We start from the raw sequence: 27,397 nt of genomic DNA, 5'->3' as shown, positions 1-27,397 counted from the left end.
TACCTTACATAAATGAAGCTGAAGATCCATTAACATGATAAACTGTAGCTTTTTTCCATGAGATCTTTTGTGTAAATACACTTTAGTAATGATACATATCACTAGCAACTGGTGGAAAACTAAATGAAAACATATGGTCAAACAATATATTAAAGTCATACTTATAATGTATTCCGTGTCTCCATAATCCAGAAATAATCTAGAACTGTTTTATTGAACATACTAAATTGTAGAGCTGTTTGTGCAGTTATTGCAGGGTTGCATCATATGGAAAAAATACATTTTTTTTTACTATAATTATCATCATTTTACAGTGAATGCGGGTGATGTCTTCATATCAGAATTATGGGCTGTAGATATGTATAATTTATAATCATAATGATTTATTATGGTTTTACAATGTGTGTGTAAAAATTATTGTATGGCCGTGATTTTTTCATAAGCTGTCCAGAAAAAATAAAAAGTCAAGTTTGCAACCCTAGTACCATTAGGATTTCCTATAACACTAAAGGTAGGATTCCAAAAAGCTGCATATAAATGAGACATGTAGCCATGGTGGGATTCACATTTTTACAAACAGGCTCCCTACTTGGATTACAAAGATGGATGCCTGCAGCTATTAGATGGAAATCAATTCCTATAAATAATCTACACATTTGTACCTCTCATTCTCCTAGGCTATAATTTAACCTGTATTCTACAACTGCTCATTAGTCTCAAAATTCTTACACTTAGTTCCAGAAATATTTGGACAGGGACACAAATTTTGGCGTTTTAGCTGTTTACCGAAACATATTCAAGATATAAAAAGAAGAAATCCATCAGATACCAGAAATGTTAGAAGTGGCCAAATCAACAGTTGGTGCATTCTGTAGAACTCAAAAAGGTCTGGATGTCCATGGAAGACAATAGTAGTGGATGATGTCAGAATCCTTTTCATGGTGAAGAAAAATCCATTCACAACATCCACCCAAGTGAAGAACACTCTCCAGGAAGTAGGTGTTTCACTATCTAAGTCTACCATAAAGAGAAGACTTCATGACAGCAAATACAGAAGGTTCACCATAAAATGCAAACCATTAACCCCTTCGCAACCCTGGGATTTTCCGTTTTTGGTTATTGCTCCCCTTATTCCCAGAGCCATAGCGTTTTTAATTTTTGGTCAATATGGCCGTGTGAGAGTTTATTTTTTGCGTGATGAGTTGTACTTTTGAACGACATTACTAGTTTTACCATATTGTGTACGGGAAAACGGGAAAAAAATTTCAAGTGCGGTGAAATTGCAAAAAAAGTTCAATACCACAGATGTTTTTTTAAATTTTTTTTTACCACGTTCACTGAATGCTAAAAATGACATGCCCTTATTATTCTCCAGGTCATTACGAGTTCGGAGACACCAAACATGTATAGGTTCTTTTTTATTTAAGTGGTGAAAAAAAATTCCAAAGTTTGCTAAAAAAAAAAAAATGGCGCCATTTTCCAAGACCCGTAGAGTCTCAATTTTTTGGAATCTGGAGCCGGTTGAGGGCTTATTTTTTGCGCGCCGAGGTGAAGTTTTTATTGATACCATTTTGGGGTAGATCTGATGTTTTGATCGCCTGTTATTGCATTTTATTGCAATTTTGCGGCAACCAAAAAACTTAATTCTGGCGTTTAAAATTTTTTTCTCGTGACACTGTTTACCCATCAAATTATTATTTTTTTTATATTGATAGATCGGGCGATTCTGAATTCGGCGATACTAAATATGTGTATGTGGGTTTTTTTAAAATTATTTTATTTTGAATGGGGGGTGATTTAAACTTTTATATTTTTTACATTTTTTTAATATTTTTAAAAACATTTTTTTTCACTTTTTGCTTGCTTCTATAGTCTCCATAGGAGACTAGAAGCAGCACTTGTCTGATCGCCTCTGCTACATAGAGGTGATCAGCAGATCACTTCTATGTAGTAGAAATGGTCCTGTGTTATGAGCGCCGACCACTAGGTGGCGCTCATAGCGATCAGCTCATGACAACCACTGGAGTCTGCTGCAGACCCAGGGTTGTCATGCCCACTCATTGGTGACCCGCAGTCACGTGATGGGGTCACCGATGGTCGGGGTAAGTGACGCGCTTCCGGCGCGGTGCTGTTAAATGCCGCTGTCAGAGATTGACAGTGGCATTTAACATGTTAACAGCCGCGGGTGGATCGCGATTCCACCCGCAGCTGTTGCAGGCACATGTCAGCTGTAAGAATCAGCTGACATGTGCCCGATTCAGTGCGGGCTCAGCGCCAGAGCCCTCACTGAACCAGGGGTTACAGCCTGTTGCGTACAAATACGGCACAGGCTGTAAAGGGGTTAATGAGCCTTAAAAATAGGCCTGATTAGAATTTGCCCAAAAAATGTAAAGAAGCCGGTCCAGTTTTGGAAAAGCATTCTTTGGACAGATGAAACTAAGATCAACCTGTACTAGAATGATGGGAAGAAGATGTATGGAGAAGGCTTGGAACGGCTCATGATACAATGCATATCACATCCTCTGTAACACATAGTGGAGGCAGTATGATGGCTTGGGCATGCATGGCTTCCAATGGCGCTGGGTCACTAGTGTTTATTGATTATATAACTGAAGACAGAAGCAGCTGGATGAATTCTGAAGTGTACAGGGCTATACCTTCTGCTCAGATTCAACCAAATGCAACAAGGTTGATTGGATGGTGCTTCACAGTACAGATGGACAATGACTCAAAACATAATGTAAAAGCAACCCAGGTGTTTTTTAAGGCAAAGAAGTGGAATATTCTGCAATGGCCAAGTCAATCAACAGATCTCAACCTTATTGAGCATTTCAAAGCTTAAGACAAAATGTACGGCAGAAAGACCCACAAACAAGCAACAAATTAAGTCAGCTGCAGTAAAGGCCTGGAAAGCATCACAAAGGAGCAAACCCAGCGTTTGTTGATGTCCATGGCTTCCAGACTTCAAGCAGTCATTACCTGCAAAGGATTCTCTACAAAGTATTAAAAATGAATTTATTTATGGTAAAGTTAATTTTTTCAATTGCTTTTGAGCCCAAAAATGAAGAGGCTTTGTAGAAAAATGGTTCCAATTCCTAACGTTTCGCAGGATATTTTTGGTCAATCCCTTTAATTAAGCCTGAAAGTCTACATTTCAATTGCATCTTAGTTGTTTCATTTTAAATAAAAAATAGTGACAGGCAGAGCCCAAATCACGAAGATTCGGTCACTGTCCAAATATTTCTAGACCTAACTGTATAATTGTATCAACATCACAATTTAAAAGAATTTTTAAACTTTATTGTCACAAAACAAAATATTACAAAACAACTGCCAAGAATAGTTTTAAAACACCCCAATAATATCACCCAATAGGGCAATGTGGTCACATTGGAGGGTAGACGAGTAGCACCATCAAATACTATCACAATAAATTTTAAGAGTCACTAGGTGCATTAGAAATGCAGAGGCTGCACAGAAATCATACTAACAATACTTTATTCAATAATACATATTATGATACCATCTCAAACAGTAAGGACAGCCCACATATCAATAAAGATAGTAAGCTCCAAAGACACTAAATGCAATACCCACCACATGCCATACTGCAAGACTATGAGACACACACTGCCCAGTACTCCAACACATGTTTGACAACCCCTTTAAGTCAAATTCTATAATTAATTCAGACTCCAGACCAGACTTCCAAATTAATTCAGTCCTTAGAGACAAAATAATAAAATAAAGTAAAAAATAAAGACCGTAGACCAGGTACCTCAATCACTCACCACTCCTGATCCTCTTTGCCAATCATGAGTACGGTATGTGTACTAAATTGCTGGGTTACATTGTTGGTCCAAGAATTTATTCTGATTGCGATATTTGTAGTCAGGAAGGATTTTTTTTTCTGCTATTTTTGTTGTATTACATTTGGCAACGAAGCATATGAAGGGAGAAATTTTGAGTTTTTTCTTTTTTAACATTAGCATTTATTTATTAAGTGTGCTTGTCAATTTCCTACAATCCAGCAGATTTCATCCACATAACTACCACTCACACGACATATACGTAAAACACAAGTGTTGTGATATGGTTCTTTTCTTTTTTTTTGGGGTTTACTGTTCATTTTTTTTTAAATATGCCTTTGAAGAGTCTTTGTATATTATGCATATAAAACAATAATATGATCTTGTTTTATGGCTCCTTTATTACTAAGAACTTTTCCAGTTAGCAAAGCACATCTTGCTTTATTACCATATTCATGAGTTTAAATAATGTGAGGAAATCATTTAAGGTTAATTGTCCTATGTCTGGGCTTTAAAACTTAGCCCAAAGCATCATAAAGCTGTACACTGCAACAATGAATCGTTTATTCTGTAGAGCCTTAAACAGGGCTATTGCTTAAAAACTCACTGGACTATAAAATAAGCAGCAGAATTTTCATTTGTAAAAACAGGTCTATGAAGGTGATTTGTTGTGAATCAAACATGCCATATTCAGTGGTGACAGCCTTTAAGAATAATAACAATAGTAAAAAATGTCCATTCTTTCATGTGATCGATGTTTTGAAAACAGTGGGAAAAAATGGAGTAAGGTGGATTAAAATTAAGTAACTTGTAAATAAAAAAAAAAACTTCTTTAAAATAGCACTCTGGGTGATTTTTTATTATTAGTTACCCCTTAATCATAGTTACTACGAGCACAGTACTGAATGCTGTCTTCCATTCCCACCATTGCTCCCGTCCATCTATGCACTAGGAGACCACAGTTCTGACTAGTCAGCTCTCACAGTATCTCTCTGTGCACAGGAGCAATTCACTGAAAGGCATCAAATCTGGAGAACAGCGGATATTTTGAAATTCTAATTTAACGAATTTTCCCCAAATAAATTCGGGTGAATTTCAATACTGTAAAGTTTGTAATTGCTTTTAATATACACATAGAGGAAGAAAGAACCTCACTGATTATAAGAGATTATACTTTACAAGCGAGAAAGAAAAGACCCTGCAGAACATAATAGCTTACACGCTACAGGAGAGATAGAGGACCCTGCTGGCCAAAAGAGCTTACACTCTACAGGAGAGAGAGGACCCTGCTGGCCAAAAGAGCTTACGCTCTACAGGAGAGAGAGGACCGTGCTGGCCAAAAAAAGCTTACACTCTACAGGAGAGAAAGGAACCTGCTGACAATAAGAGCTTACACTCTACAGGAGAGAAAGGACCCTGCTGACCATAAGACCTTATACTCTTCAGTAGAGAGAGTGAGGACCCTGCTGACAATAAGAGCTTACATTCTACATGAGAAAGAGAGAGGACCCTGCTGGCCATAAGAGCTTACACTCTACAGAAGAGAGAGAGGACCCTGCTGACAATAAGATCTTACATTCTACATGAGAAAGAGAGAGGACCCTGCTGGTCATAAGAGCTTACACTCTACAGAAGAGAGAGAGGACCATGTTGACAATAAGATCTTACATTCTATATGAGAAAGAGAGAGGACCCTGCTGGCCATAAGAGCTTACACTCTACAGAAGAGAGAGAGGACCATGTTGACAATAAGATCTTACATTCTATATGAGAAAGAGAGAGGACCCTGCTGGTCATAAGAGCTTACACGCTGCAGGAGAGAGAGGACACTGCTGACCATAAGAGCTTATACTCTTCAGGAGAGAGAGTGAGGACCCCGCTGACAATAAGAGCTTACATTCTACTTGAGAAAGAGAGAGGACCCTGCTGGTCATAAGAGCTTACACGCTGCAGGAGAGAGAGGACACTGCTGACCATAAGAGCTTATACTCTTCAGGAGAGAGAGTGAGGACCCCGCTGACAATAAGAGCTTACATTGTACATGAGAAAGAGAGAGGACCCTGCTGGCTATAAGAGCTTACACTCTACCGAAGAGAGAGAGGACCCTGCTGACCATAAAAGCTTACAACTACAGAAGAGAGAGACTTACTAAGTGACTATGGAGATGGACATTGACGCTGCCGCACAAACTGTACTCCACTGGAAATACACTGGGCCCAGGTACTGACCATCACTGTAGAAGTTATGATAATCCGTAAGAGGTCATAGCTGCAGCGCATTTTGGTGAAGCTCACACGGCAATGCAAAATGATGTATGCCTTCTCTTTGATGCTTCAACAAGTTTTTTTTATCACACTGCAAGTCAAATCTCAAAATGTTCAAGTTCGTATGAAACCACGAATTTCAGAAAATTTGACTCGAACTCGATCCTCCACGAGTCGACGCGCTCATGTCTAATCATATCCAAAAAATATCACAGAAAAAAGCAGGCATGCTAACCAATACCTGGTACTTTAAGGTGCTTCAAGATGCAACATTCCCCAATAATAAAAGACGGAGATAGTACAGTTGCAAAATACTGATGAACAGCCACTCACACACTCATCATCCATGTAGGGGAGACAGGGTGGATGCTTAGTTTACTAAATACACATGGATAAATCTTGCATAAGGTTCCAGTCACACTGATACTTTATCAATGTTAGGGCTCACGTAGATATCTGAGCAAATAGGTCTTAGCATGGACCGCTAATGCATGGACTGGCTCGGGTCTCTCTACCCAAGAGGGACAGCCTTACAGAAATATATAATGCTGTCCCACTCAGGTTGGGAGAGCCGTGGCAAGTTCATGCATTGCGGTTCGAGATCAGATCGAAATCCACGGATGTCTGCATGAACCCTATGCCTATAAGACCCACATTGAGACTGTCAAAGACTTATAATGAAAAAGCGACTAGCGCTCTAGTCAAGACTAAGTATAAGATGTACAGAAGAATACCAGAGAGGTGTTGGGAATGAGTGAAGATGGCAAGTGGTAAGTATTTTAATATATGCACTGTACACATAATAACTGTGGCTAAGTGGTTAAATAATACAAATTGTCGGTATGCTATATTAAGTTTCCTTAAAATAAATGTTTATCTGTGAGTACTAATTTTAATCTAAATAACTTCAAAGCACTTTGCTGATAGTTTCCTAACATATCTGCAGATGATATTTTAAAGGGTTAGAATTTCATTAAAAAAAAAGAAAAAAAAATTAAAGATGACTATACTGACCCCACCTGCCACTCCCATTCTGACGAATCCTGGTCACCACTAATGTCTACTCCCTTATCTTTGGTCTCAAATTCCTGGTCACAGAAAAAATGACCACTTGCCACAGTGGTGACTAATTTTCCTAATTGTGGACAGGAACCAGGAACAAAACACTAACCAGGAAAAAAAGAAGCTGACACTGTGAGATGAGCATTCTTTTTTAATTTTTAATTTATTTATTTTTAAGCTCATTGAAGATTACATTTTGCTGCCTGCCAATACCACTAGGTGGAACTTATAAGCGTACTGTATAGTGTATTATTATTGTGATTAACTTATAACCAGTATACAGTAAGTTCCCTCTAGTGGTGGATGCAGGCGTATAGGTTCACACTTAAATTTGTATTTCTTTGTTCTGCTCAGTGTAACAATGAAATTAATGGCAGTTCTGGATCCATCACATGAGAGAAACCAGTAGTGCCTGGGTATTTTTTTAGGGAAATTTGGAATGCAGATGTGAATGTAGGCTTTAAAAAATATGTAAAAGTAAATAAATAATATATATATACAGTACAGACCAAAAGTTTGGACACACCTTCTCATTTAAAGATTTTTCTGTATTTTCACGACTATAAAAATTGTACATTCACACTGAAGGCATCAAAACTATGAATTACCACATGTGGAATTATATACTTTACAAAAAAGTGTGAAACAACTGAAAATATGTCTTATATTCTAGGTTCTTCAAAGTAGCCACCTTTTGCTTTGATAACTGCTTTGCACTCTCTTGGCATTCTCTTGATGAGCTTCAAGAGGTAGTCACCGGAAATGGTCTTCCAACAATCTTGAAGGAGTTCCCAGAGATGCTTAGCAGTTGTTGGCCCTTTTGCCTTCACTCTGCGGTCCAGCTCACCCCAAACCATCTCGATTGGGTTCAGGTCTGGTGACTGTGGAGGCCAGGTCATCTGGCGTAGAACCCCATCACTCTCCTACTTCGTCAAATAGCCCTTACACAGCCTGGAGGTGTGTTTGGGGGTCATTGTCCTGTTGAAAAATAAATGATGATCCAACTAAACGCAAACCGGATGGAATAGCATGCCGCTGCAAGATGCTGTGGTAGCCATGCTGGTTCAGTATGCCTTCAATTTTGAATAAATCCCCAACAGTGTCACCAGCAAAGCACCCCCACACCATCACACCTCCTCCTCCATGCTTCACGGTGGGAACCAGGCATGTACAGTCCATCCGTTTACCTTTTCTGCGTCACACAAAGACACGGTGGTTGGAACCAAAGATCTAAAATTTGGACTCATCAGACCAAAGCACAGATTTCCACTGGTCTAATGTCCATTACTTGTGTTCTTTAGCCAAAACAAGTCTCTTCTGCTTGTTGCCTGTCCTTAGCAGTGGTTTCCTAGCAGCTATTTTACCATGAAGGCCTGCTGCACAAAGTCTCCTCTTAGCAGTTGTTGAAGAGATGTGTCTGCTGCTAGAACTCTTTGTGGCATTGACCTGGTCTCTAATCTAAGCTGCTGTTAACCTGCGATTACTGAGGCTGGTGACTCGGATAAACTTATCCTCAGAAGCAGAGGTGACTCTTGGTCTTCGTTTCCTGGGGCGGTCCTCATGTGAGCCAGTTTCTTTGTAGCGCTTGATGTTTTTTGCAACTGCACTTGGGGACACTTTCAAAGTTTGCCCAATTTTTCACACTGACTGACCTTCATTTCTTAAAGTAATGATGGCCACTCGTTTTTCTTTACTTAGCTGCATTTTTCTTGCCATAATACAAATTCTAACAGTCTATTCAGTAGGACTATCAGCTGTGTATCCACCAGACTTCTGCACAACACAACTGATAGTCCTAACCCCATTTATAAGGCAAGAAATCCCACTTATTAAACCTGACAGGGCACACCTGTGAAGTGAAAACCATTTCCGGGGACTACCTCTTGAGGCTCATCAAGAGAATGCCAAGAGTGTGCAAAGCAGTCATCAAAGCAAAAGGTAGCTACTTTGAAGAACCTAGAATATAAGACATATTTTCGGTTGTTTCACATTTTTTTGTTAAGTATATAATTCCACATGTGTTAATTCATAGTTTTGATGACTTCAGTGTGAATGTACAATTTTCATAGTCATGAAAATACAGAAAAATCTTTAAATGAGAAGGTGTGTCCAAACTTTTGGTCTGTACTGTATATACAGTGGGGGAAATAAGTATTTGATCCCTAGCTGTTTTTGTAAGTTTGCCCACTGACAAAGACATGAACAGTCTAGAATTTTAAGGGTAGGTTAATTTTAACATTCAGAGATAGAATATCCAAAACATTTTTAAGAAAATCACATTGTATAAATTTATTTTGCATTTTGCAGTGAGAAATAAGTATTTGATCCCTCTGGCAAACAACACTTAATACTTGGTGGCAAAACCCTTGTTGGCAAGCACGGCAGTCAGACGTTTTTTATAGTTGATGATGAGGTTTGCGCACATGTCAGGAGGAATTTTGGCTAGGCCACTCCATGACCTTACTGTGCTTCTTTTTGAGCCACTCCTTTGTTGCCTTGGCTGTATGTTTTGGGTCATTGTCTTGCTGGAAGACCCAGCCACGACCCATCTTCAATGCTCTTACTGAGGGAAGGAGTTGTTGGCCAAAATTTTGCGATACATGACCCCATCCATCTTCCCTTCTGTACGGTGCAGTCATCATGTCCCCTTTGCAGAAAAGCACCCCAAAAGTATAATGTTTTCCCCACCATGCTTCACGGTTGGGATGATGTTCTTAGGATTGTAATCATCCTTCTTCTTCCTCCAAACACGGCAAGTTGAGTTAATGGCAAAGAGCTAAATTTTTGTATCATCTGACCACAGCACCTTCTTCCAATAACTCACAGAATCATCCAAGTGTTCATTGGCAAACTTAAGACGGGCCTGCACATGTGCCTTCTTGAGCAGGGGGCCCTTGCGGGCACTGCAGGATTTTAAACCTTTATGGCGTAATGTGTTACCAATGGTTTTCTTGGTAACTCTGGTCCCAGCTGCCTTGAGATCATTAACAAGTTCCCCCCATGTAGTTTCAGGCTGATCTCTCGCCTTCCTCATGATCAAGGATACCCCACGAGTTGAAATTTTTCATGGTGCTCCAGATTGATGTCAATTGAGTCATTTTGTATTTCTTCCATTTTCTTACTATTGCACAAACAGTTGTCTCCTTCTCACCCAGCGTCTTACTTATGGTTTTGTAGCCCATTTCAGCTTTGTGCAGTTCTATGATCTTGTCTCTGACATCCTTAGAAAGCTCTTTGGTCTTGCCCATGTTGTAGAGGTTAGAGTCTAACTGATTGAGTCTCTGGACAGGAGTCTTTTATACAGGTGACTATGTAAGACAGCTGTCTTTATGCAGGTAACGAGTTGATTAGAAGCGTCTAACTGGTCTGTAGGAGCCAGAACTCATAATGGTTTGTAGGGGATCAAATAAATATTTCTAACTTTAAAATGCAAAAAAATTATCTAATTTACACAATGTGATTTTCTTGATTTTTTGGGGGATATTCTATCTATCATGGTTAAAATTTGCCTACTCTTAAAATTATAGACTGTTCATGTCTTTGTCAGTGGGCAAACTTACAAAAACAGCAAGGGATCAAATACTTATTTCCCCCACTGTGTATATATATATATATATATATATATATATATATATATATATATATACACACTGTATATATATATATATATACTGTATATATATTCATACATGACCTATGATTACAGTATATTTCAGAAAAAGCTTTAATTACTATAACGATAGCTTAGTGAAATAATACAAGCAGACTTTAGGACCTAAAAGTATGAAGATACAATCTGGAGATTCACATTAGTGTAAAATTAAAAAAAACATAACATGTTCTCCTTAGAAAATACAAATCTATCTTTTCACACTTGAAAACATATTTTTTATTAAGCATACATCTAGAATAATCCACTGCCCCCAAAAAGTACAAGGAAAGACAGGATAATCCTTGAAAAGAGTCATACATAACATCTGAAGATGAACAGATGGCGTACAACTGACAAGTCAGTGCTATACAGATGCTAAGTAACCCATAAAATAATGCACAATTTGTCACACAAATAGGGTATGGCAGACAGTGACCCTATTGAGTTTAAACTCTTTCACCAAAATCCGAGGTTGTAATTGGATAACAAAAGGTTTCACACTAATTGGAAGGCTAGGGTTTGGTGAAAACCATGATGTCATGCATCCATCATCATATATGTCAATGCTGTAGGACACTAGTACAATAGTGTGGCATTTGTTCTTTAATAAGTACTTATTAAGCTTAAGATAGAATATACATATTAACCACATGCTACATTTAATAAATCCTGACTCAAATAGTTTTTTTTCTATTTCACCAGTTAATCATTTTGCACCATGTTAATATTGGCTTACCAAAGGACAACCATATGTAGCATAATCATCTTGAGAATATTTGAATGGATTGTGTTTCAGTGATTGTTTGTCATTCTGAATTATTATAATTATCAACTATACATGGTTCTATCTATAATGTTTTCTAAAAGAGCATTTAGAAAAAAAAACAACTAGTCCATAAGGTTTATTTATGGCATATGCAGAACATGCAAATAAGTCCACTTAGCCTTGGATGGGCCAGTACATGTAGGTCCATTATTCTTTTCTGGGTTATTTGCGTTTTTAACATTAAGGCATGTGAGAAATCCACCTGATATATACCACCAATGTGCACTGCAGGCACAGTGTAGCAGCACCATTATTTATAATATTGTCGTGGAGTGCGTCTAAAAATGAAATGCTGGATTTTCGCCTCATACATACGTGTTTGAAAATATTTAGCTGTGATTTTTTTTTATCTAGTTTAGTAGGTTAAAATTGTCACAGAAGGGATAATTGTGGCCAGACACCTACTCCCGGTTTTATGGCTGATAAGCCTACTGACCATAATAATTTAGGTTTTTTAGGTCATAAAATTTCATGTACCACGCAACATAGATAAAGTAAATTGGTGCATGCAGACTATCACGTGTTATTCTCTGTGAATTAATAAACGAAGTTGCACCACGTTTATAAATGTATTGTGCAGCATTGAAGGGGTGGTCCAAAATACAATTACATTTTCATGCTAAATCCCTATCTATTTAATGTCATAATCTAAATTATTTTCTAATATACTTGAATTAAAAATTCCATATCCATTTCCTAACTACACTAGCAGCTTCTTTTTTTTCTACAACTTCCTTTTTGGTGACGCTTTATATGAGAATCCCAGTGCATGCTGGGATACTGAAACAAAGCATCATTACGGGCAGGGCTTCAGTCACTGCCGCAGTCCCTGCCCCCTCTCTGAAACGAAGTTTTATCAGTGATGCTTGTTTCAGAGGCTGGGCTAGTCCCTGCGCTATGGGCACAATGACAGTGTGCTCTCTCACCTGCTCAGATCAGTAGTAATGAGCAGGCACCAGAGAGCACTGTTAGTGTGTGTTGTAAAATGAACACCTGGTTTCCAGAGACCAGCGCCGCCCCCGCAAATTACGTCAGGTTCTTATGTCCTGTATCTACCGTATCTGCTGTGTGTAAGTGTCATTCTATAACCTACGCCTGCAAATAAAACTGGCACCCCTCTAGTGGCTAAAGTAATAAATAATAATAAAAAAAATATTAAAATAGTCAATTTGAAGCAGTTTTTATACAAGCTTATAAACAATTATGATACATTTCCTTTAACATATGGGAGGGTTTTGTGGCATTGTGATCATATTTTTATTCAGTTTTTGGAAGGGGAGTGAACAAAAAGCAGCAATTAAGGTGCTGTTTTTAGGTGGGGATTGGGTGTTTCGCGCTGTATAAATGACATGTTAACTTTATTTTGTGGGTAAGTACAATTATTGCAATACTCCATTTATATAGTTTTTTTCATGCATACCAAATTTTTGCACTATGTAAAACCACCAGATTCATAGGGAGTTGTGAGGGGTGACAGAGCAAACCCCCTACCTCTGTCTAATTTGTATGCCGTGATTGCTATTGACTGTGGCATCAAAAGGGGTTAAGATGCCATGTTCAGACTAACATCGATCTCAGAAGTTGAAGTAAGAGCAGGACTAAATAATATGGCTCTAGTTCTGCCATTGATTTTGCAGGTGCACTGAAAGCATCCGTGAGATCAGCCTGGTGAAAAAGTATGTTGCAGAGTGGTAACATGCAGAAAATAATTTATGTGTCCACTGTAGCCAATCAATTATCTCAGCAGTCACATTTATTGTTATTAATTTTTTGTTATTCTATTGCTTGCTATTGGGGAAAAATTCATAAACCCCTTTAAGTCAAGTAGAAAATGAGTCTGTTCTACAGATAGCTATCTGAATGACAGTTTTCTCCTACCTCATCTTTCAATGCATAATTGTTCACTGGATCAACAGATAATGTAAGGTGCATGACTGCTGGGTTCAAAAATGTGTTTTCTCTTGTTTGTTTTGTAATGAACCATTCATCTTTTCCTCGTACATATAGCATGAGTTATAATTCTGTACGCTAAACAATTACCAAAGACCATGCTGCACTCAACTGTAATTTTTCATGATTTCCTTTTTTTTGGAAGTTTTTACAAATGTTTTGCAATTATTGAGTACAGTTCAGATTATTATGAAATAGTTTGACATATTTATATATATCCCCCATGATGAAGCGGTGAATACTTGAAGCAAACGCGCATAGGGGTGTCTTAGGGGGATCTTGTGTGTCAGCCTCCCTTACTTTAGGATGTCCTGCTACCTGGGTAGGTTGTGAATATGTCACTTGATTTATACAAAAAGTGTGGGAAATTGTTATTTATGTCTCTTTTCTCCATTTTGGCGATGTATTTTGTATCCTAATTGTTTACTATAGGCTTGGTGGGACTCCATCAGATATATCAAGTGATGACACTTGGGGCTGTACACAACTTTATAACTTTATTGTCTGTTCTGTCTTTTTTGTATTAATTAACATGTGTATTTTAATATACTTCTAAAAACTATTGATTTTATCTGAGTCTATAATACTCCGTATTTTCCTCCAAATTTTCTATTGCTATACATGGAGTTTGACTGGGGTACTCAGTCGATACTTTCTCGTTGAGTTCCTAGGTATATATACAGTGGGTACGGAAAGTATTAAGACCCCTTTAAATCTTTCACTCTTTGTTTCATTGCAGCCATTTGGTAAATTCTAAAAAGTTCATTTCTTTTCTCATTAAAGTACACTCTGCACCCCATTTTGACTGAAAAAAACAGAAATATAGACATTTTTGCAAATTTATTTAAAAAAAACCCCTGAAATATCACATGGTCATAAGTATTCAGACCCTTTGCTCAGACACTCATACTTAAGTCACATGCTGTACTTTTCCTTGTGAGCCTCCTTTAGATGGTTCTACTCCTTCACTGGAGTCCAGCTGTGTTTAATTAAACTGATAGGACTTGATTTGGAAAGGCATACGCCTGTCTGTATAAGACCTCACAGCTCACAGTGCATGTCAGACCAAATTAGAATCATGAGCTCAAAAGAACTGCCCAAGGAGCTCAGAGACAGAATTGTGGCAAGGCACAGATCTGGCCAAGGTTACAAAAGAATTTCTGCATTTCTCAAGGTTCCTAAGAGCACAGTGGCCTCCATAATCCTTAAATGGAAGAAGTTTCAGACCACCAGAAGTTTTCCTAGACCGGGCCGTCCAGCCAAACTGAGCAATCGTGGAAGAAGAGACTTGATGAGAGAGGTAAAGAAGAACCCCAAGATCACTGAGGCTGAGCTCCAGAGATGCAGTAGGGAGATGGGAGAAAGTTCCACAAAGTCAATTATCACTGCAGCCCTCCACCAGTCGGGCCTTTATGGCAGAGTGGCCCAACAGAAGCTTCTTCTCAGTGAAAGACATATGAAAGCCCGCATAGAGTTTGCTCAAAAATACATGAAGGACTCCCAGACTATGAGAAATAAGGTTCTCTGGTCTGATGAGATGAAAATAGAACTTTTTGGTGATAATTCTAAGTGGTATGTGTGGAGAAAACCAGGCACTGCTCATCACCTGCCCAATACAATCACAACAGTGAAACATGGTGGTGGCAGCATCATGCTATGGGAGTGTTTTTCAGCTGCTGGGACAGGATGACTGGTTATAATTGAAGGAAACATGAATGCGGCCAAGTACAGAGATATCCTGGATGAAAACCTCTTCCAGAGTGCTCTGGACGTCAGACTTGGCCGAAGGTTCACCTTCCAACAAGACAATGACCCTAAGCACACAGCTAAAATAACAAAGGAGTGGCTTCAGAACAACTCTGTGACCATTCTTGACTGGCCAAGCCAGAACCCTGACCTAAACCCATTTGAGCATCTCTGGAGAGACCTGAAAATGGCTGTCCACCAACATTCACCATCCAACTTGACAGAACTGGAGAGGATCTGCAAGGAAAAATGGCAGACGATCCCCAAATCCAGGTGTTAATAGCTTGTTGCATCATTCCCAAGAAGACTCATGGCTGTACTAGCTCAAAAGGGTGCTTCTACTCAATACTGAGCAAAGGGTCTGAATACTTATGACCATGTGATATTTCAGTTTTTCTTTTTTAATAAATTTGCAAAAATTTCTACATTTCTGTTTTTTTCAGTCAAGATGTGGTGCAGAGTGTACTTTAATGAGAAAAAGAAATGAACTTTTTAGAATTTACCAAATGGCTGCAATGAAACAAAAAGTGAAAAATTGAAAAGGGTCTGAATACTTTCCGTACCCACAGTATATAATGCCTTTTCTGGGGTTGTTTGTATTAAACGCTCACAGCAGGATAGCAAATATGGATGGCGATAATTAAAACAGCAGCTTTTGCCAAAAACAGGGTGCAAATACACGAATTTAAAAATCATTATTCAGGAAAAAAAGAGATTCCATTCCAACAACTGGGTGTATGTGGTTTGCATGTTTTCTGCATGGTATCAGGAGTTTACTCAAGTTTGAAGACTATATTACTGAACATCAGAAGCATTCTGATGCTGGGAACAACGATCTAACTGTGATATTCCCAGAAGTGGTCATAGAACTTCTATTGAATCATTGGTTTTGAGGTCAATGACACTGTTTGCCTGAATGAGGTAGGAATTTCCTGAAAACACTGATGTCAGCTCCTCTTCAGTAATATAAGTTTTTATCCATAGGTATAGTGGCAAGTTAAAGTTTGGGCACCCCTGGTCAAAATTACTGTTATTCCAAGTTGAAGATGAAATGATCTCTGAAAGGCCTAACGTTAAAGATGACACATTTCCTTTATATTTTAGGCTAAAAATATATATATTGTAATTTTTTACATTTTAAACATTACAAAAAGGAAAATGGGCCAATGTAAATGTTTGGGCACACTACATGGATAGTATCTAGTAGCACTCCCTTTTGCAAGTATCACAGCTTGTAAACACTTTCTAGAAACAAAAGAAAATCTGGGCAACAAACACGTTTTGTAGCCAGACAAGAGTCTTTAAATTCTTGTTTGAGGGATTTTCATTCATCCTCCCTTGGAAAATTGTTCCAGCTCTGTGAGATTCCTGAGTCGTCTTGCATGCACTGGTATTTTGAGGTCTAGCCACAGATTTTCAATGATGTTCAGATCATGCGACTGTGAGGGCCATTGTAAAACGTTCAGCTTACGCCTTTTGAGTCTATTGTGGATTTTGACATTTGTTTAGGATCATTATCCATTTGTAGAAGCCATCCTCTTTTCAGCTTCAGCTTTTTTACAGATGGTGTTATGTTTGCATCAATGATCTGTTGAAATTTCATTGAATCCATTCTTCTCTCTACCTGTGAAATGTTCCCCATGCCATTGGCTGCAACACAACCCCAAAGCATGCTTGATCCACCCCCATGCTTAATGGTTGGTGAGATGTTCTTTTCCTGAAATTCTGTGCCCTTTTTTCTCCACACATACCTTTGATCATTGTGGCCAAAGAGTTCTATTTTAAGCTCATTGATCCAAAGGACTTGTTTCCAAAATGCATCAGGCTTGTTTAGATGTTCTTTTGCATACTTCTGACTTTCAATTTTATGGTGAGGATGCAGGAGAGGTTTTCTTCTGATGACTCCTCCATGAAAGCCATATTTGTGCAGGTGTCTCTGAACAGTAGAACAATGTACCAGAACTCCCGAGTCGCTAAATCTTTCTGAAGGTCTTTTACAGTCAAGCTGGGGATCTAATTTGCCTATCTACTAATCCTAACAGCAGCTCTCACTGAAATTTGCTGTTCCTGTTAACTGCTATTTCTTAAAATCATTTTGAACTGAGGAAAGGGTAATATGAAAATGCTTTCCTGTCTTCTTACGACCTTCTGCTTTGTGGGCCTCCACCATTCATTTTCATTTTCAGAGTGCTAGGCTAGGCTTCTGCTTAGAAGAACCCATGGCTGCTGTTTTTTGGCACAAGGTTAGAGGAGGCTAGGTTTTTATAAAGGTGGGAAATTTGCATCACTTCCCTTTCCTGATGCGAACAAGCCATAACCCTAACAGGCTAATTAAGGTTTGAAACCTTAGACAAAGTTATCTGAGCACACAAATCTCCAATGGTGACCAAACTTTTGCATTGGCTCATTTTCCTTTTTTTAATTTTTAAAATGTAAAAAATGACAATATATATATATTTTTGCCTAAAATACAAAGTAAATGTGCCAACTTTAACTTTAGCCATTTTAGAGATCATTTCATCTTCAACTTGTTTAACTGTTCACAATAACAGTAATTTTAACCAGGGGTGCGCAAACGTTTACATGCCACTGTATCCATGAGGACCTATCATCAGACTGTCACTATTTTTGTGCATTTTGCTCAGTAAGGACAGGAAATAACATATTTAGTGGCGATTATGATTATTAATATTATTTTTGTTTTTCTTACTACCCTTTAACTACATAAACCAAACTGTTCACTTTTTTTCCACAAATAATTTTATTATGGAAAATTGGTGGGAAGATACACTGCTCAGAAAAATAAAGGGAACACTCAAATAACACATCCTAGATCTGAATGAATGAAATATTCTTATTGAATACTTTGTTCTGTACAAAGTTGAATGTGCTGACAACAAAATCACACAAAAATCATCAATGGAAATCAAATTTATTAACCAATGGAGGCCTGGATTTGGAGTCACCCCCAAAATTAAAGTGGAAAAACACACTACAGTCTGATCCAACTTTGATGTAATGTCCTTAAAACAAGTAAAAATGAGGCTCAGTATTGTGTGTGGCCTCCACGTGCCTGTATGACCTCCCTACAATGCCTGGGCATGCTCCTGATGAGGTTGCGGATGGTCTCCTGTGGGATCTCTTCCCAGACCTGGACTAAAGCATCCGCCAACTCCTGGAAAGTCTGTGGTGCAACGTGACGTTGGTGGATGGAGCGAGACATGATGTCCCAGATGTGCTCAATCGGATTCAGGTCTGGGGAACGGGCGGGCCAGTCCATAGCTTCAATGCCTTCATCTTGTAGGAACTGCTGACACACTCCAACCACATGAGGTCTGGCATTGTCCTGCATTAGGAAGAACCCAGGGCCAAGCACACCAGCATAGGGTCTCACAAGGGGTCTGAGGATCTCATCTCGGTACCTAATGGCAGTCACGCTACCTCTGGCGAGCACATGGAGGGCTGTGCGGCCCTCCAGAGAAATGCCACCCCACACCATTACTGACCCACTGCCAAACCGGTCATGCTGAAGGATGTCGCAGGCAGCAGATCGCTCTTCACGGCATCTCCAGACTCTGTCACGTCTGTCACATGTGCTCAGTGTGAACCTGCTTTCATCTGTGAAGAGCACAGGGCACCAGTGGTGACTTTGCCAATCCTAGTGTTCTGTGGCAAATGCCAAGCGTCCTGCACGGTGTTGGGCTGTGAGCACAACCCCCATCTGTGGACGTCGGGCCCTCATACCACCCTTATGGAGTCGGTTTCTAACCGTTTGTGCAGACACATGCACATTTGTGGCCTGCTCGAGGTCATTTTGCAGGGCTCTGGCAGTGCTCCTCCTGTTCCTCCTTGCACAAAGGTGGATGTAGTGGTCCTGCAGCTGGGTTGTTGCCCTTCTATGGCCCCCTCCACGTCTCCTGGTGTACTGGCCTGTCTCCTGGCAGCGCCTTCAGCCTCTGGACCCTACGCTGACAGACACAGCAAACCTTCTTGCCTCAGCTCGCATTGATGTGCCATCCTGGATGAGCTGCACTACCTGAGCAACTTTTGTGGGTTGTAGAGTCCGTCTCATGCTACCACGAGTGTGAAAGCACAACCAACATTCAAAAGTGACCAAAACATCAGCCAGAAAGCATTGGTACTGAGATGTGGTCTGTGGTCCCCACCTGAAGAACCGCTCCTTTATTGAGCGTGTCTTGATAATTGCCAATAATTTCCATCTATTGTCTATTCCATTTGCACAATAGCATGTGAAATTGATTGTCAATCAGTGTTGCTTCCTAAGTGGACAGTTTGATTTCACAGAAGTTTGATTCACTTGGAGTTATATTCTGTTGTTTAAGTGTTCCCTTTATTTTTTTGAGCAATGTAAATCAATTTTGTAGGTCATTTTTTTAGGAAAAAATAGTCAGAAGTAGGAAAAAAATACATGGGTCGATTCAACAAACCTTTTGAGCCAGAAAACTCTGCAAAGAGCTTTGAAAAGTTGCAAACTTTATATGCAATGCGCAATTGCTCAAAAATTGTGACTTTTGGCATTTTCACATCAGTCCGAATCAGCTGTGCTGATATAGGAGGAGTTGGGGAGGATGGTGCATGACTACTCCCACCCATTCAATTCATCAAAAGTACTGGCATTTTGTACACCAGAAATGATACTCCAGTCACTGACTAGAGAAGCATTTTTGGCCTGGTGCATGGAAGCGCATGTCACTCCTTAGTGTAAAAAGACTGCTTAGGCTATATTCGCATGATGTTGAACTGCACTTTAGTGGTTTCTGCCAGGAGCGTCCATCTGAATCCCCGAAAAATGAAATTGCGACAGGCACCTGATACAGGAATACAATACAATGTATTCTAATAGACTCCATTTGTGCTACTTTGTGGTGGTGTCTGTCTTTACAGACAGGCACAAGAGCGGAGTCTACTATGTTGTTGTATCCATCTAAAAAGTATAACACAGCCACAAAAGAGCACAAATAGAGCCCATTTCAACTATGTTTGTTTCATTGTAATTAATGGCTCATCAGGTGAAAGTCGAATTTCTTGTCGATCTGAACACAGTGTATACCTAGTTTTAGTTACACAACAAAGGACAAGGAACTTTCCCTATTTACCAAACAAAGTAGAGTTACGGCTTTTGTACTGAAAGGGATTGTCATGTTAAAACACTGCTGGGCCTGCATCAATCTGCAGATCAGGAAATTTTTATTTCAAAAGGGGAAATTTTATCCCCGTTATAAAATGGTACAGCAAGATGAATGTCCACACTGCCATTACATTCACTCTCTATGGTTCTGCCTTAAAAAGTATTTATTTACTTATTTAGATAATGCCATTAATTCCACAGTACTTTACAGACATCCTCATCACTGTCCCCATTGGGACTCACAATCTAAGTTCCCTATCAGTATGTCTTTGGAGTGTGGGAGCAATTACACAAAACAAAGGGAGAACTCTCTGCAGATGTTGTCTTTGGTGGGATTTGAACCCAGGACCCTAGCAGTGCAAAGCTACAGTGCTAACCTCTGAGCCACCATGCTGCCCAAAGTAGCCCTATATGAAATTACTGTTGCAGCACCTGAGCATGTGCTCTTCAACTCTATTGTAAAAGGGCTAAAAGTTCCTCATTCTACTGATTGGTACAGGTCCCAGCGATTGGACTCTCACCAATCAACAAGTTATCACCAAACTAGTGGATAGGTGATAACTAGTGTTGAGCGAGCACTAAAATGCTCGGGTGCTCGAAGCTCGGGCCGAGCTCACAGTGATGCTCGGGTGCTCGACCCGAGCAACGAGCACAATGTTAGTCTATGGGAGACCCGAGCATTTTTGCGGCGGCACCCACGGCAGTCTGTAGAAAGCCTAAAAAGTACCCAAAACGATAGTGACAGTGCTCAAATGACATGGGGACAGCATGGGGATCGCCCCAGGAAGAATTTCTGACCCCCAGGTCACTGCTGTCAACAACGTGGTCAGAGGTATTAAGCCACTTTTACAGGCTCACAATAAAACGTTCAAAAACGAAACTGAAAGTGCTTTCCTGTGAAATATGTTAAGGAACATCCTTTCCAGAGTAAAGACTTGTGTATAAGGTAAAATAAATAACCAAAAACAAAAGTACTCCTCCACACCTTGGGCTATGTTCACAAGTAGCATTTTTTATGCGTTTTTGCACTTTTGTATTGCTTTCAACCGTGACAAATGCATTCACCAGGAAGTGTCATTTTAGCATTTTGCAACCTTATCTGACCATGTGCTGTGTAACACATGCATGCAATGCTGAAAAGACATGGGAACAGCCTGGGGAAGACCTCTGGAAGCATCTCTGACACCCAGGTCACTGCCTAAAAGTGTACCCATCAGAAGTGATCCTTGCCGCATCAGAAGATGCAGACTTGCAACTATTCCCGTGCAAGTCCTTGTCCCAGGGCAGTGTTCAATTGTACCTCCCCCATTCCTTGCAATGCCAGAGCAAGTATGCAGCCTGCCACTCACCCACCCACCCCCAGGCTGCAATACCATACTGCTTGCTTGCACTTGAAATTGAGCCTTTTAGGCATGTGGAGGCGGAATCTGGCCACCAGGTCATGGCTGCGTCGGCGGCCTGGTATCCATACTCGGTCCCGAGCCGCCCCGCGGCCGGGTGCCCACACACGGTCCCCAGCTGCCTGGGGGCGGCCGGGTGTCCATAAACGGTCCCCAGCCGCCCGTATTTGTCCTGGTGCGCCTTATACACAAGAGCACATACCGAAACATTACCTCTGCCCTCCCCAGTGCATTTAGTGGGAAGGACAGCCTAACCACAAACATGTGGACAAGTGAATGTGGCCAGGGATGGTCCATCTCACTGATGCCTTCACACTGGGTTAATATTGTGGAAGCTGGGACACAGTTGGACACTGGGATGCAACGCGTCCTCCAGACATAGGGGATTGCGGGTCCTGGGTCAATCAGGCTTCAACACAAAATTCAGAAGGTAGACAGCAGCAGTGGTCGGCCTCCTAAACAATGAGTAAATTATTCATGATCATGAGGCCATCCATCTCCTTAGCTTTCTGTTCCTTGGAATGCAAGCGCATGTATGTAGTAGCGGCTAGGCCTGAGGTGGTCAGCGATTTGGCGCATATCCTACCTCCTCCGAGGATTGCTGGATGTTTTCCTGCTACTATCCCAGTTCTATGACTCCCGTTAAAACAAAGCTTCAGGTGATGAATGATGGATGAGGTGGTGGCAAAGGAGAAAGAGCAGGAGGAACAGGAACCATTCACATCAATATCAGGCCAGTCAACCACACATGTCTTGTAGGATATGTTTCTGTACCAAAAGGAGCGGTTCGGCTACACAGTTATAGGGCATATAGTGAGTGCAATGCCTACCAAAAATTTCGAGGCACTCCAATGCCCCTTGGAAGTGACATGGAGGTCAGAGGGCCTTAACTAAACCGTTTTTTTCCATTTATAGCAACTGGGTCTCCTGTACACTGTTGGCCTAAGCAGTGAATGGAAGGCTTTCCAAAAATTATGAGGAACTGCAATGCCCCTTGAAACAGACGTGGATTACAGTGTACTAAAAATCTTCTACCCATTATTGGGGAGTGGGTCTCCCTTAGTGTTCGCCTATGCATTGAAAAGCAAAAGCTGACTAAAATTAGGAGGAAATGCAATGCCCGTTGTAAGAGTCATGGAGGTTAGGGTTAATTAAAAACAACATTTCAATGCCCCTTGGAAGAGACTTGGAGTTCAGAGTGGTTTAACAAGACGGTTTTAATGCCCCTTGGAAGAGACGTGGAGGTCAGAGTGGTTTAACAAGACGGTTTTAATGCCCCTTGGAAGAGACGTGGAGGTCAGAGTGGTGTAACAAGACGGTTTTAATGCCCCTTGGAAGAGACGTTGAGGTCAGAGTGGTTTAACAAGACGGTTTTAATGCCCCTTGGAAGAGACGTGGAGGTCAGAGTGGTTTAACAAGACGGTTTTAATGCCCCTTGGAAGAGACGTGGAGGTCAGAGTGGTTTAACAAGATGGTTTAATGCCCCTTGGAAGAGACGTGGAGGTCAGAGTGGTTTAACAAGACGGTTTTAATGCCCATTGGAATAGACCTGGAGGTCACAGTAGCTTAACAAGACAGTTTTAATGCCCCTTGGAAGAGACGTGGAGGTCAGAGTGGTTCAACAAGCCGGTTTTAATGCCCCTTGGAAGAGACGTGGAGGTCACAGTAGCTTAACAAGACGGTTTTAATGCCCCTTGGAAGAGACGTGGAGGACAGAGTGGTTTAACAAGATGGTTTTAATGCCCCTTGGAAGAGACGTGGAGGTCAGAGTGGTTTAACAAGACGGTTTTAATGCCCCTTGGAAAAAACGAGGAGGTCAGAGTAGTTTAACAAGATGATTTTAATGCCCCTTGGAAGAGACGTGGCGGTCAGAGTGGTTTAACAAGACGGTTTTAATGCCCCTTGGAAGAGACGTGGAGGTCAGAGTGGTTTAACAAGACGGTTTTAATGCCCCTTGGTAGAGACGTGAAGGTCAGAGTGGTTTAATAAGATGGTTTTAATGCCCCTTGGAAGAGACGTGGAGGTCAGAGTGGTTTAACAAGACGGTTTCAATGCCCCTTGGAAGAGACGTGGTCGTCAGAGTGGTTTAACAAGACGGTTTTAATGCCCCTTGGAAGAGACGTGGAGGTCAGAGTGGTTTAACAAGATGGTTTTAATGCCCCTTGGAAGAGATGTGGAGGTCAGAGTGGTTTAACAAGATGGTTTTAATGCCCCTTGGAAGAGACGTGGAGGTCACAGTAGCTTAACAAGATGGTTTTAATGCCCCTTGGAAGAGACGTGGTGGTCTGAGTGGTTTAAGAAGACGGTTTTAATGCCCCTTGGAAGTGACGTCGAGGTCACAGTAGCTTAACAAGACGATTTTAATGCCCCTTACAAGAGCCATGCAGTACAGCATATTAAAAACATTATTCCCATTATTGGGGAGTGGGTCTCCCATAGTCTTTGTCTATGCCTTCCAAGCAAAACCTGCCAAAAATTAGGATGGAGGAACTTGCAATGCCCCTTACAAGAACCATGCAGTACAGCATATTAAAAACATTATTCCCATTATTGTGGAGTGGGTCTCCCATAGTCTTTGCCTATGCTTTCCAAACAAAAGCTGCCAAAAATTAGGACGGAGGAACTTGCAATGCCCCTTAGAAGAGCCATGCCGTACAGCATATTAAAAACATTATTCCCATTATTGGGGAGTGGGTCTCCCATAGTCTTTGCCTATGCCTTCCAAGCAAAAGTTGCCACAAATTAGGACAGAGGAACTTGCAATGCTGGCAACACGGAACACGGTCACCCTGGTGGTATAGTAGTGGTGGAGGCTGAGGATAAGGAGAAGAGCAAAAAACAGCTGAAATGAGGAAGCATATACCCATGTGTGGGTGTGAAGCAGTGCATGGGAATACACCTCCCAAAATAACACAGTGGATTTGACTTTATGTTACTCTGCTGTCATTTGGTGGTGATGAGAAGTCTGGCCCAATCTAGCCCTTGTTCATTTTGATAAGGGTCAGCTTGTCAGCATTGTCAGTTGACAGGCGAGTGCGCTTATCAGTTATAATTCCCCCAGCGGCACTAAAAACAAGCTCCGATAACACACTAGCGGCAGGGCAGGCCAGGACCTCCAAGGCGTACAGAGCGAGTTCATTAAAAGTGTCCAGCTTGGATACCCAATAATTAAAAGGCACAGAGGAATCACGGAGGACGCTGGTACGGTCGGCAAGGTACTCCCTCACCATCATTTGAAACTTTCCACTCCTAGTGAGAATACCCCGCGCCTCAGGGCCTGTAAGCTGGGCGGGTCTCAGAAAACTGTCCCACAACGTTGATAGTGTTCCCCTGCCTCTGCTGGATTGGAGTTGCGTCTCTCTCGCCTGTACGCCTTGGTTGGGCAACGAACTGTGACCTCTGCCGCTAGCATGTTCAGATGGGAATTTTTTTAACAGTTCTACAGCACGGGGCCTTCTGGTACTGCCCCATTTTCGTAGACCTCTCCACCTCAGGAATAAGAAAGTGAAAGTTCTCCTTGTAGCGGGGGTCTAAAAGTGTCACCAACCAGTAATGACTGTCACCCAACATTTTGCCAACGCGAGGGTCACGGTTAAGGCAGCGTAACATAAAGTCAGCAATGTGTGCCAGACTGGTAACGGGCAAGACTTCCGTGTCCTCACCAAGATGACGACTGACCATGCTCTCCTCCTCCTCCTCCCCCCTGTACTCAGGCCACCCACGCTGAACCGACGGTATGACAGTTGTACAGGTACTACCTTCTACTGCGCATGATACCAGCTCCTGTTCTTCCTCCTCCTCCTCCTCCTCTCCCTCATTGTCCCCCAGTGCACATTGGGATGAGATGAGGCTGGACTGTGTGTAATCGCTCGCTATGACTTCTTGATCCATCTCATCATACTCTGGCTGCAATGCCTCCTCTTTAATTCCCTGCAGAGAGCGTTGCAAAAGACAGACAAGTGGAATGCTGACGCTAATGATGGCGTCATCGCCACTCACCATCTTGGTGGACTCCTCAAAGTTTGTCAGGATGGTACATATGTACATATGTCAGACATCCAGGTCTACTCCTGAGGTCTTATGTGTGGAGTCTGACCTGAATATCGACGGCCTTGTTACAGCTGGTACTCCACAACTGCTCTATTCTGCTCACGAATCCTTTGCAACATGTGGAGGGTAGAGTTCCAACGTGTGGGGACATCACACATCAGTCGGTGTGCCGGAAGCTGCAAACGCTGCTGCAACACAGCAAGGGCGATGGAAGCTGAAGCCAACTTCCGAAAATGAGCTGACAGGCGGCGTACTTTGACGAGCAGATCTGGCAACTCGGGGTACGATTTAAAAAACCGCTGAACCACGAGGTTAAGCACATGAGCCAGGCATGGTACGTATGTGATCTCGCCTCGCCTCAGAGCCGCCACCAGGTTACGGCCATTGTCACACACCATGCCTGGATGTAGGTTCAGCGGTCTCAGCTACAGATCTGCCTGCTCTTTCACAGCTGTCCACAACTCGCAAGCAGTGTGAGGTTTATCACCTAAGCTTATGAGTTTCAGCACAGCCTGTTGCCGCTTGGCTGAGGCAGTACTGCAGTGCTTCCAGCTTGTAACTGATGTGGTGATATCTGGGATGGAGGCTGAACAGGAGGAGGAGGAGGATGATGCGCAGGAGCTGTACACTTTGGGGGCAACTCTGACTGACATAGGGCCCGCAATCCTCGGTGTGGGGAGGATGTGTTCCGTCCCAAGGTCTGACTGGGTCCCGGCTTCCACTATGTTTACCCGTGTGCCATCAGGGAGATGTACCGTCCCTGGCCACAAGCACTTGTCCACGTGTCTGTTGTCAGGTGGACTCTCCCAGTAACTGCGTTGTTGAGGGCACGGCAGATGTTTTAGGACACGTGTTTGTGTAGTGCGGGGATGGCACACCGGGCAAAATAGTGTCGGCTGGGGACCGAGTACCGAGGGACGGCCACCGCCATAAGGTTGCGGAAGGATTCCGTCTCCACCAGCTTAAAAGGCAGCATTTCCAACGCAAGCAGTCGTGAAATGTGCGAATTTAGGACTGTGGCCTGTGGGGCGTTGGCTGCGAATTTGCGCTTTCGTTCAAAGGTCAGGGATATGGACTATTGAACGCTGCGGTGGGATGTGGACGTGGACATTGATGCTGTTTCTTGAGAAACTGCCCTAACAAGTGAAGACTGAGAGGAGGGGGCATCTTTGCATGCAGTATGGACAGGGGATTGCCTTCCACGCACAACAGGGGGTTCTCTTACACGCACAACAGTGGAAGAAGCAGTGGTGACACCCGCTGACACTGGTCGTGGACCCTGGGGTTCGCCCCACAAAGTCGGGTGCTTTGCTGCCATGTGCCTGATCTTGCTGGTGGTGGTCAGGCTGGTAGTTTTGCCACCCCTGCTGATGCTGGCCTGGCAGGTGGTACAAATGGCCTTTTTGGGGTTATCAGTAGAGTCTTTAAAAAAATTCCAGACTCTGGAAGACCTACCGGTTGTACTGGCAACGTCCCTCGTGTTGGTGTT

This window comes from Phyllobates terribilis, unplaced genomic scaffold (assembly GCF_046119375.1).
Source record: "Phyllobates terribilis strain yellow unplaced genomic scaffold, ASM4611937v1 Scaffold_1__5_contigs__length_1240528914, whole genome shotgun sequence".
Classification (NCBI taxonomy): domain Eukaryota; kingdom Metazoa; phylum Chordata; class Amphibia; order Anura; family Dendrobatidae; genus Phyllobates; species Phyllobates terribilis.
This window is presented reverse-complemented; position numbering follows the sequence as displayed.